General features: G+C 47.6%; 1 protein-coding gene across 1 annotated transcript in view; it reads right to left on the bottom strand.

Moving 5' to 3' along the window:
• KLHL29 (kelch like family member 29) overlaps positions 1 to 13,008 on the bottom strand; it is a 292,829-nt gene extending 279,821 nt beyond the window's left edge. Inside the window, exon 1 of the mRNA XM_003787428.2 lies at positions 12,690 to 13,008. The gene's annotated coding sequence lies outside the window, so the exon portion shown is untranslated. The remainder of the gene's footprint in view (positions 1 to 12,689) is intronic.

Raw genomic sequence — 13,008 nt, 5'->3', positions numbered from 1 at the left:
CCATAGCTCAGAGAGGCCACTCTGTGAAGACCAGTGCTGACACCCGTACCCAGCACTGAGTCACCACACAGCCTCCTGATGGACACCCAGCCTCCCGTGTGACGGCCTCCAGGGGAGAAATTTTCTTAGCACAGGATCTGGTCTGCTAGATGTCACATTTTTAGCGTAAAGCAACCAGATGCCACTGCCTGGAGACCATTCACCTCTGGGGAGGCTGCTGATCAAACAGGAAAACCCCCAGCACTGAGAACTGGAAGTGTGGTGACCCCACCCTGCGGGGACACTCCCCACTGGCTAGCTGACTGCCCACCCACTGCTGCTATCTCTAGACCACGGCGCCATCCAGTGTCCATCATGGGGGAATGGACACACAAAGTGAGGTGGGTGCCATGGAATAGGACTTAGCAAGGGAGGGTCAGCTCTTGGGACACGCATTGGCCGTGAGCAAATGGGAGTGAAGCTACCTGGCCGCACAAGAGTGTACACTGTCTCTGTCTACAAGGAAGTTGAGACCAGACAAAAATTCATGGTGTCTGACTTTGAAAAGGGCTGGGCAGGAGAGAGAGTTGACTAGAAGGGGCAGCAATGGACTTTCTGGGGTGAAAGATTTTCTTGTTATTTAGATGATGGTTATGTGAGTATATACAGTTACTGAAACTACATGTCATATAAAATAAAGATAGCTAGAGTAAATAAATGCAGCACAATGCCCAGCACAGACAGGGATACATAGCAAGTGCCCTATTAAAGTTGCTAAATTGTAAGCACAGTCTTTCCCCACCAAGTGAATTTTTAAAAGAATTTATTAAGTGAATATATTTGAAAATCTTTTTTTATTGTGATAAAATATACCAGAAAATTTACCATTCTAACCACTTTTATTTATTTTATTTTATTTTTATTTTTTCAGAGTCTCACTCTGACCCCTTCAGGAGGGCGCTGTAGCGTCATAGCTCACAGCAACCTCCAACTCTTGGGCTCAAGTGATTCTCTTGCCTCAGCCTCCCGAATAGCTGGGAGCAAAAGCGAGAGCTTCTGAGCTCAGACAATCCACCTGCCACGGCCTCCCAGAATGCGAGGATTACAGGCGTGGGCCTCCTCGCCTGGCCTCTCACCCCTTTTAAACATACAGTTTAGTGGCATTTAAGTGCAACCATACTGTTGTGCAACCATCTCCATCACCCATCACCAGAGCATTTTCACCTTCCAAAAACAAAACTCTTTACCCATTAAATAAAACTCCCCTCCTCCAGCCCCGGCAACTACCATTCTTCTAGGACCTCTGTGAATTTGACCACTCTTGTTTATCTCATATAAGTGGAATCCTACACAGTATTTGTCCTTCTCCTGTGACTGCTTTATTTCTCTTAGCATCGTAGTTTTGAGGTCCATCAGGGCTCCAGCCTATGCCAGAGCTCCCTGCCTTTTCAAGGCTGAGTGACAGCCTGTGGCGGGTGCCTGCTGTGCCTTGCTTATCCATTCTCACTGATGAACATATGAGTTGCTTCACCTTCTGGCTGCTGTGAATACCACTGCTAGGAGCGACCCTGCTGTATGACTAGGTATATGCTCGAAGTAGAATTGCTGGATCATATGGCAATTCTACATTTCATTTTTTGAGGGTCCTCCATGTTCACCCCAGAGCGGGTATCATTTTACATGATCAAGGGTTCCGGTGTCTCCACATCCTCACCAGGGCTTGTTATTTTCTGCTGTTGTTTTACGAGTATAATGGTCATCCTCAGGGCTGTGGAGTGGTATCTCACCGAGGTTTTGCCCTGCACTTCTCTGGCGAGCATCTTTCCACATGCTTATTGGCCATTGGTATGTCTTCATGGTGGACTGGTTACAGAAGCGTTTTGCCCATTTTTAAGATTGGGTTGTTTGTCGTTGAATTTTAATTGTAAATTAATTAGTTCTAGTTTAAAACTAAGTTTTAATTGTAACCATACAGGCCTGAGCACCAGGTCCCACCCTCCCCAGTGCCACGTTTGCTCAGTCTCCAGACAACAATTCCACATCCTCTATCCCTCTATCTCCCCCAACCCCAGTGGCCCAATGGTCACACCCAGCACAGGAGTAAGGGCCAGATGGCAACTGCTTCCCCCTTTCTCTGGGACCAGGGAGACTATACCTGGCCCAGGTGTCTATTCGAACTATCAAAAACTATTTCTGGAGACCAGACATTCTGGGAGGCAGAGCAGAAATAAAAACAGCAGACAGGGCTGCCGAACGGGGACTTCGCAGTCCAGTGAGTGCACGCCCCACCCCTGCAGCCTCCCCCAGGAGGCCACACGGACAAAAATGGGCTTTTTGTGGTTTTTACAGAATCAAGGAGGGAAGCCTTAAATCCCCAGGCGGGAGCCTGAGCAGGGCTGCAGCCCTGGAATGCCCTTGTCACTCAGGGATGTGACGGAGATCGCACAGGGAGATGAGGAGCAGCAGGGCCATCCACACAGCCCTCATCCAGAACTCAGGCTGCAGCCCTTGCCACAGGACGGTGGTTTGCACGTCTTTATCCCAGCAAGGTGGCGGCATGAGCTGCTTTGCTGGCAAGGCTCTCCATGCTGCCTGTGACCTTCTCCGTCCCAGCTGCCGGTGTCTTCCAGGTCTCACAGTCCCTGTCCCCTCCCAACAGGAAGTCCTCCACCCAGGAGCCAGAGCAGGCCTTGTCTGATGGCTAGGGCCAGGAGGAAGCCTCCCTCTGGGTCACAAGTGAGGGTGGTGACTTTATAGCGGGGGAGGAAGGCCATTTCTACAAAACATGGTTTCCGTGAAAATCATTTTTCTCCTCTGGGGAGAAGAGAGGAAATTTTAAATCTTAGTGCCGTTTCATTGTAGGAACAGGCAGTTTCCCCACATCACACGAAGCGATCCAGGTGCTTCTTTTTTTTACAATGTGTTGCCAGAGATTGGTCGATGGAGACGCTCTGGCGCTTCCCTTTGGCACATCCAGGCTTCAGCAAGAAATATGTTCCTTTTGCAGTTTGAATATTATTCAAGTTTTGATGATTAAAGCTGGTTGGAACAGCATGAACCGAATAGATTACAGCACTCCACTCATAGCAGGCTCTTCGCTAGGAGGACAGGCCAGACATGCACGCTGCACGCAGCCTCCCGGTCTAACCAGCCCCGCTTACAAATGTGGCACTTAACACTTCCAGATTCTGTGGTCCTAGATTTCACAGCAAGGTCATCTTATTTTTTCTTCACATCACCTGAATGGGCTATTACAAAAGCAAAAGACCTCATTCAAAATAAGCTCATTCAATGGCCAGATAACCTGTCCAGGTCTCAAGAGGTCAAGATGATGCAATATTACAACAAAATGGCCTCAGGATGTACATAGGTGGGTCCGAGGCTCCTGAGCTAGACCCCAAAGACCTCACTCAGCTCTGGGGAGTGGGACTGAAGATGCACATGAAGGCTAAGGAGACCTCCTTAGGGCCACCCATCATGTTCTGGGCAGGACAGAGCAGGCAGCTACCCCTTGCTGAAGTGAGCACCCTGGGCTGGAGAGGATTCAGCCCACTGTTATCCCAAAGGTGGCAAAGTTGGCCTCCCTGATGAGAGATTCCTGACCCGAGTGTAAAATCACTGCATATGCTTTGACAAGACAAGCGTGTCTAGGTGTTTTCCATGCAGTTCCCTAGACCTATCAGTGGTGAAGGACCAGGTTTTAGGTTTTTTGTTTCCAATTCCAATCCATTAAGAATTAAAATATAGTCCTAACATACATGGCCAGACTACAGCTCACACCATGCTGACTCTCCTGGTAACTCCCGTGTGGGTCTACCATTGCCCCAACTGGGCTGTCCCTTGGTCAGTGAGAGAGCCCATGGATCACGGTCTTAGCTGCCAAGATGACAGCCCATAGGTGCCATAGGGGTTTCTAAATCCTCAGTCCCAACTTACCATGCACAGACTGGTCACAGTTTGTGGACTGGCACCAGTGTGCGACTGTGCCTGCAGCAGCCCCATTTTCTACTTTTCTGTGCTATCTTGGAGGGCCAGGACAACAGCAGCAGTGTCCCGCACAGATGGTCAGGCAGAACCGAGTGGACCCACAGGGTCATGACCACAGCAGCATCCATGACAGGTACTCTCTGCCCTGGACTGTCTCTCAGAATATCCCAGGAAATTTCTGGACTGGACCACTGGTCCATCAGCTTCCTGGTTATACTGGGCTCCCTCCTGGTCAGGGTCCTGTCTCCTCCTCCTGTCACCTGACTGCACCTCATTGAGCTCCGAGTATCCACGCAGTGAACGCTGACACGTGCCACATCCAAGGCTAAGAGACAAAGTCATTCCTTGCCTTCAAGGACAACAATCCTCAAGATGAGTCCAGAAATCTAATGTTGCTGTGATTAGGCTTCTGCCTGGCACCGTCCAGGGCACTTCGCAGATAAGAACTCTCTTAATCCTCAAATATTCAGTCTTCACGTATTCAGGTCAGTGTACCCAGGAAACCCTCTGATTACAAAGAAAAGGAGTCAGTTAGGCCTGAGCCTTGGAAGTCAACTCAGAATTGAGCTGTCGTTCTGTTTACCTAGGTGAGGGCAGTGAGTTTAAGTGTGAAGATACTTGAAATCATACTATTCTCTATTCCTTTGAATTTATTTTCTATCTTAAAAGAAAATTAGCTGGACTTCAATTCATCATGCCAACTGTGATCACCAGTGAACAATGTGGCTGAACACATGGCTGTTCTGTTACTCTAACCAGAGATTTGTGTTATATGAAAGGGAATGTTGACCTCCCGCAGGGGTGGGCAGTTGTCAGGGAGACAGGCTTGCTTGCCCTCTTAACCCATCTGTACCCACCATGGCCTGGCACCCACGGTGGTCGATCTGACTTTGGGCAAACGCTTTGAGTCTCTAACTCATCTGCAAAATGGGAGCAAAGCCACTGATGAGACACAGTGAGCAACAGATGAGATGCCACCGGGGAGGAAGTGCTCTTTCCATTGTGGCTTTTAAGTAAACAGTTATTGGATCTATACTCATTTAGAAGCTCCAGGAGCTGAATGTATGTCATTAAAGTTCCTCGGGAGGCTAAATTCAGCTGCAGTTTTGATCTAAAAAGCAAATGCTTAAAACTGGAAGATTTGAAAAAAGAAGGTAAATTTTTTTTTTTTTTAAATCCAAGTTTCACCCATTTGTTCCTTGCCGCTTCTCAGTGTTACCAAATGACCAAAAGGAAAACCAGTACCTTCTGGTAATTGTTAATGTCTCCAATCTGGCCTAAGTCTTCCACTGGCATTTGCTTTTCACAAAGCAGATACAGAGTCCTCCTGTGTGGTCTTCCTTCACCGCCCTACCTCTTAACCTGCTTCTGAGAGCTTTGCTTTAAGAAAAAGGAAGCCTTAGGCCAGACTCCGACTTTGGGGTAGAAGCAGGAGGACAGAAGGGGAGGCAGCAGAGCTGGACAGACAGGCAGCAGTGAGTGGCCCATGCCAATACCAGGATAACCCCCAGCACTTCCTGGGAGGTCCCTTTACCCCAAAGGCCCTGACACTGAACCTTCCTCACACTGAGAAGTCACTCCTTGCCTGAATGGGGGTTGGAAGAGTTAAAACAGGGAGCAAACGCACTTTTGTGGTGTGTGCTCAAGGCTCTATTCACGCCTATCTCTAAAAAAAAAAAACTAATATAAAGGGTAAAAATAGAACAGAAGCTGGAAAATACAGTGTTATTGCCCTTCCATAACTGTCTCTGTGATTTCTAGGTGCTTTACTTTTCCTAAAAATAACGCTTTTGTGAGCTACCACAAATTTAAAAATTGGAGTGGGGACCACATTTTGCAAGTTAAGCATGTTATGAAGGACAGACTGTGTGTGGACTCTCAAGAGCACCAGATAGATTCAAGTTATCACTGGAAGGATGAAGCTCCAAGGGAAAATTAGTCTTCAAAGTCTCAAGTCAGAAACCCTAGAAGAGTCCATCCAGATTAGTTAGAATTCATCAACAAGCATATTTAATAGATGTATGTCCGCATATGGCATCAAAAATCCCACACAATGACAAACCACGAAAATGTAACTACACAGCCACTGAGTGAAAATAAGATCCCGAAAGTCGGTTTTGATGTCTGTTACGTGACACCGTCTCTGGGCATAAAATTTTCCAGGCAAGCATTTTTGCAAAAGAGTTTTGTGCTGGGCATGTGCTAGGATCTGGCATGCAAAAATGAACAGGTCTAGGTCAGCCTTTAATGGTTCCGGATGGATCCTTGACCCTTCCTACATTGTTTTTACTCTTTGATTTGCTAGTTATTTACTTCGCTTGCTCAAAAGGGAAGCAGATGCAGCTCGAGCATCTCAAAGTTTTTCTCATTAGCCTTCCAGAAGCCAGAGTGAATGGAAGCAGGTGGGCAAATCCAAAAAGAGCAATGAATGTTGATCAGAGCAGACCTGATTACTATTCTTATTTAAGCTCACATTCCTTCTAATAGAATTATTCTTATATAAAATGTTAATTAGCACAGATAAAGCAGTACCTGGCACAGAGCAGGCAGTGAGAAGTGGTGCATGTGCCACTGGAAACTCAAACAGGCACGCACACGCCTGCATGTGTGTGGAAAAGATAGACTGATAGCTCATGGGTCTGTGTTCAAACCCAGCAGCGCAACGCGGCTAGGTTTGTGGCCTTGGGCCAGCCGATCTCTGAGCTTCATCTTCATTTGTAAATTGTGGATAATCCCTCCCTCGAAGCACTGATATGAGGATTAGAGATAATATATGTAAAGTACTGAGATACAGTGGGCAGCCATAACTGGAAGCTATTATTATTATTATATTATTGGGGCTTGATAAAGGTTTGCTGATTGAATAATAGGTAGATGAGCTGACCTCTAAAATCTACATCAACTCTAAAATTATGATACCAAAAATGGAATTAGAAGTTCATACATCAAATCATCGCAAGGTTATTTTTAACTCATGGAATTGTGATGCAAATCTCTTATGCTTTTCAGAGTAAGTACTCGTAAGGAGACTCAGAATACAATACATGCGCATATACACTCTGATATACCATTAACACGTCTATGATTGAAATTTAACAGGATAGGTGTCTTTGCATTTCTGAGATCTCTCGGGGTTGCTGCTTTGTCTAAGCTCTCCTTTTGGGGACACTTCCCTAGGCCACTGTGACCAGGTTTGCCAGGCTTACCTCTTTTCACCCTCCCGACCATCCTAAGGTAGCCACTATTGTTCCCTCCATTTTAATAAAAGAAATTCGAGGCTTGGTGAGATGGAGGCTCTTTCCAAGGTCACACAGCTAGTAGGTACCAGAGACTGGGTTTCGACTCAGACACGAAGCCCGAGTTTCCAACTGCTCTGCAATATTGCAGCAACTCAGGCAAGCCCCCAAAGCAAAGCATTAAAAAGAGATCGGAGACTCGGGAGGAAATGCACACAAAGAAAAGGAAGAACAAATGTCAGTAACATCAACTGCATCCTTTATTGGATGGTATTCTGTTTGACTGCAGTCTCATCAAGTCTCTTCAACAGAAGACCTATGTGATCTGTTAGTATTAAAAGCCATGGAACGGCAACCCCACTTCTGGGTATACATCCCAAAGATACATTCAAGATCCTGAGAGCAGGATCTTGGAGACGAGCACACTCACGTTCCTAGCAGCATTATTCCCAAGAGCTGAACCATGGAGGCAACTGAAATTTACATCAATAGATGAATGGATAAACAAAATCTGGTATATACACACAATGGAATATTATTCAGCCTTAAAAAGAAAGGGAATCTTGTCACAGGTGATAATATGTGATGAACCTTGAAGACATTATACTAAGTGTAACAAACCAGTTACAGAACGATAAATACTGTATGATTCCACCTGCACGAGGGATCTAAACGATGTCAAATGTTAGAAAAAGAGAGTGGAGTGGTGGTACTGAGGGCCAGGGAAGGCGGGAGTGGGTCGGTGGTGTTTAGCAGCTACAGAGTTTCACTTCTGCCAGATGAAAAAGTTCTAGAGATCTGATGCACAACAATTAAATAACTATTAATTACTACTATCAACACTGTACACTTAAAAATGGTAAAGGTGATAAATTTTATAATGTGTTTTTTAAAACCACAATTTAAAGAGTAGAAAGTGGTAGAATACACATTTATATATATATTTGTTTATATGTATGTGTATGTATATCCTTAAAATGGTCCATGATTTTAAAATTTCAAAAATCTGTATATAAATTATAAAAACAGACACCACTGGGGCCACGGATAGTCTCTAAATGTCCTGGGGCCTGTCTTCTTCTTTGCCCAAACTGGATCCCCTACCATAACCATGCTGGGTTATTTTTTTTCCTGCCTTCTGGGTCATCAGAGTTTAGTCTCTGAACTATTTGGTTTTCACGCAGATACCCTCTTTCACAGAAAATGAGCAATCCTCCCCTTCCCACCCTACAGGTAGAAATGCCCCCACACAATGAAGTTCATTTAGCAAAGAACTCTTGTTGCTACTTCTAGCAAGTGCTCAACTTGCCTCATCTTAATTCGCAGTTTCAGCTTTCTCATTTCAAGTGGTTTCCTTTAAGAAAGTCCAGACTGCCTTTCTGACCTTGGACGCTAGGAGAGTACGTGTGGAGCTGCTGGAGGAAGGACCACGGAGTCTGCTTTCAGAGTGGTCCTGATCTCAGAATTTTTGATCCCAGGTGCAGGGGAGGCATTCCAACACACTTTTCCTTCTTAACCAAAATTGTTAAGATCATTTTCTACGGTAAAATTTACTTCGAAAGAAAGTACTTTCCAGGGATTATGCTAACTAATTTTTAGCACATAAAGAGGTGACCCTAGATTTCTTGAGTAATAACAAATGTCTATTTTTTGCATAAACTACAAATATTTTACCACTTTCTAAGTATCTGTACCTATGTGTGCTCAGCACAGTGGGGGGACACATGGTTTACCCGTCCCCAACGTATTTCTTGTTCTCTGGTCCTCTTGTACACTAACTGCCTTGGTTTATCCACATTCACTACAGCCAAGGGCTTGACTGCTTATTCATGATGTTACTTCCTCCCCCTACCCGCAAGTAGGCACTTAGTTGACTGATTATAGAATCACAAGGTTGGTTATAATTCCATTTCTTCATCTGACTTTGAACTTAAATGTTCCAATTACTTTGCCTGATCCTAATAAGTCAGTAGCGTGCTAATGCTTGCCTTGATATTTCTGAAATATACAGGGTTGTGATTAGCATGGGACTGCATCATTAGAAAGCAAAGTTAAAAGCGGGTAAGCAAAATCATCACTCGAATTTAAGTAAAACTGTCTGTTCAGTGGACTTGCAATGTTACCATGATCCTAGGGGCACTATATGCCATGACTAAATGTATATTGTATTGGGAAAATGCTCTGATGTTCCGGAACCTTCTGGTATTGGCCACTACTAGAAAAGAAAAGATCCTAGGAAGATGGGTATGGTCTAATACACAGTCTCAATGTCTCTCCAGGCCAGATATAGACGAAGACCCAAAGAATCCTTGTGGGGGCTAGGGGGAAAAAAAGAAGGAAAGAAGGAAGGAAGAAAAAACTTTAGTCAATTCTGCTAGACCGAATTAATGTCTCCAGGCCAAAAAGTGAGAATTCTTTACAGTAAGCCTGCTGGAAGGAAAAAAAAATAACCCATGTGCGTGCGCGCGTGCGCGCACACACACACACACACACACACACACGATGCTAAAAAGCTACATTAACATCAGCGCTGTTATCTGAGTTGATTAAACAAAATCAACCCATTTATGTCTGTGTGTACCTGGGAAAAGTATAAACTTTTGCAAACTAGCAGGAAAAAAAAAAAAAAGAAATGCCTAAGACTGAGAATGATTTGCAGTGAAATCAATTGATAAATGAAAGAAATAAAAAGATGGCACAACTGAAATTGATGCCAAGGATTTATAAGGTTGACTAAGTAAACAAAACGAATGGATCACCATGGAAATGCATGAATATTGAAATAAGCAATTTTGAATAGACTAATGATATGCCTCCGTTAGACTGACAGGTGTTGATAACAACGGTGACACTCAATCCACACCAACATCGACAGTTCTAATATCTCTAGTCCTAGAAAACAGGCTGGATTTAAAGGTTCCTTTGGTAATACCTTATAAGCAAAATACATTTTCCATTCTTAAAGGGATTGCCTCAATTCCCATCTACTTGAAAAACAAAAAAGGTTTTTATCCATTTGCTTTCTGGGTACGAGGAGCTACAGTTAAGCAGAAGTCATTCTCTTGGGCTCTTCTAGTCTTTGTCACAATAAACCTCTCCGAAAACTGAATTCTCAGTCTCACTTATCTCCCACACTGAGTACTTGAAGTATGACCACTACTCATTAGAAACATAATTAAAAAGACACAGCACTAGGTCCCCACCCCCCATCACACACAGATGAAAACCAATAACCCTTAATCTATTTGTTACCATGGCTACCATAGGATATTTTATTTCAGTAAAACTCTAGGTATTCCGTTTGGATTGTTGCTTGCAAATGAAAAGTTGGAGACCTGTAAATTTCTGTTACCGCACTGGAAATGGACAGACTGAACGGAAAAAAATGTTTTTCTTAATCATAGTCAAATATGGTTTGATGTTTGTGCAGAAAAGTTATTAAAATTAGTTAAATGCATCAGCCCATAAACCAATTTAAACGCCATTAAATTCATATAGAGTTTAAGGGCACATGTGCTAGTAATTCTCTGATTTATAGCAGGGTGATAAATCAAGTGTATTCCAGAACCACGTATGGGACGGAAACTATCCATCAGCAGCACACAGCTCCCTACCTGTATAAGCACCAGACTATGTGACTGATCAGACACATGGACGCCAACCAGCCCTTAAAGTAGTCACCTGTCTTTGCTGGACATGTTTTCTCTAAGTGTCAGGATGAACGTCTATAAAACTGTTCATCACCCCCTCCCCAATTAAAAAGTTAGCTCTGTTCCTCCTCCCCATAATTAAAAAACCAGAAATGAGGTGGGCTAATTAAATCTGCTGTCATTCATCCTAAAATGAAATAATTCCTTAAATCTGCCCTCCCAAGGCAGGGTTAGCGATAAGACCACATCGCAAGGGAAAAAACTCTGTAATGACTAGACCGATGACTTTAAAGAGACGGAAACTAGGATAAACACAGCTGTAACCAGGACAGATCTGTCACTGCACTAGGAGTCCGAATCCCAGCGTTGCTCGGCCGATGAGAGGCTGGAGTCTGCAGCAGTGGAGCCGGGCTGTCCCTGAGCTGACCAAGTAGGAAGTTTCGCAGGCGGCAGCAGCTCGGCGCCCTCAGCGGTCTGGTCCCTCCAACGCCGAGGTCTCGCCTAATGCTACATAAATACCTGCGTCCACGATTCGCCCGGGGCGCGCAGCGGCGCAAGCACGGCAGGGAGGGAGGAGAAGGTTTGCAGAGCGGCAGGGATGGCAGCGGCGGCGGCAGCTCCTCACCCATACGCATCCCTGGGGATCCGCAGGAGGACCTGACAAGTGACCACGTCGGCCGTTCGGTTCCAGCTCCCAGGGACGACAACTGGCTTCTCAGCGGGCAGACCCAGGCATCCGAGACTCGCGCTTTGCGGCCACCCCCTTCTCCGAGACGGCTGGCCGCAGGCAGGCAGCGTGTCTCCGCCTTCCCTAGCCAACACAGAGGCGACCTGCCCCGGGAGCCGCCTCCGACCTACCCGGGATCTCGGCTCCGAGCTCCGGCCCCAGGCGAGCACGCCCCTCCCTCCGGGCCCAGGGCCGACGCTGCCCAACGCGGGCACACGCGCCGCGACCGCAGATAACCCCAGCGCTCTCAGCCTGCTCCAGGCCACGGAGACCGGGACGTGAGCCTTCGGCCACCTCGCACCCCCGCGGCAATCGGGGCGCGCGTTCACACTCCCACACTACACAGCTCCTGGCCCACACTATCCCATACATAAACAACTCCTCCCCACCCGACACCAGCTCCTCGCCCCTTCGCCATCCCTGTAAGCTCTCCTTTCTCCTCCCCCCACTTCCTGGCACCCACAAGGTGTTAAGGGAAGTGGGGGGTAGTCCCAACAACGTTTATGCGGGTTCCCTCCCGACGGTTTTCAAGCTCCTCTACCTTGAAAGTTACTTGGGATTGAGTGAAGATACCTGGCCCCCAAATGCGGCATCTGCGGGTGCGAGGGGGCAGAAACCCCAAACTGGCTTCAGTGCACAGAGGTGCGCACCTCCGCAAAGGGCAGGGAGCTCAGCCGCCCCCGGCGGCCAGCCCTCCAGTGCCTCTGGGCCCTAGACTGGCCCCAACCCTGGGCGATTCAGGGAAAGGTGGCCCGGAGAGGGGCGCGCAACGCCGGGCCCAGCAGGGGAGCTGCCCCGGCTGGGGGTCACATTCACTTCCAGCACCTCCGATCACCGCAACCGTGGCCCCAGGCAGCCCCAGTGCATACACACCCGGGGGCAGGAAGTTTTTCCCCCCTTTTTCCCCATGGAGCAGCGCAGGCGCAAGGGCTCCTGCAGCCTGCGAATCCAGACGCGGGAGGCTCCTGCCACTGCCGCCGCCGCCGGAGCCTAGCCCAGCGTTCCGGGTTCTGGGCCCCGCTCCCATGCCCGGTCCGGCCCCGCGCAGCCGCCAGAACCCTGGGTCTCCGGCTCCGCAATCTAGGCGCCCCAGCCCGGCCCGGCTCTTACCTCCGGCTGCGCCGCTCCGGCTCCGGCCCGACGCGCAGAGAGCACGGGGTCGCGGGTGGGCGCAGGAGGGCTGATGGATAGGGGACCGCGCCGGCGGGTGGTGGTAGCTGGGGCCGCTCGGGTCCTGGCTGGGAGAAACGGATCCAGGTCCACCTCCTCGCGTTCCTGCTCTCCGCCTTCTCTCCCTTTTCTTCCTCCTCCTCCTCCGCCGCCGCCGCCTCCCGGCAGCCCAGGGAGGATGCCCAGGAGAGGGAAGTCAGTCCTGCCTGTCAGCCTGTGCGGCTATGCGCGGTGCGACGCGGCTCTCATCGAGGCGGCG

Source organism: Otolemur garnettii, unplaced genomic scaffold (genome assembly GCF_000181295.1).
Source record: "Otolemur garnettii isolate 467f Iridium unplaced genomic scaffold, OtoGar3 scaffold00022, whole genome shotgun sequence".
Taxonomy (NCBI): Eukaryota; Metazoa; Chordata; class Mammalia; order Primates; family Galagidae; genus Otolemur; species Otolemur garnettii.
The sequence above is the reverse complement of the archived record's forward strand: the minus strand, read 5'-3'. Positions and strand labels throughout refer to the sequence as shown.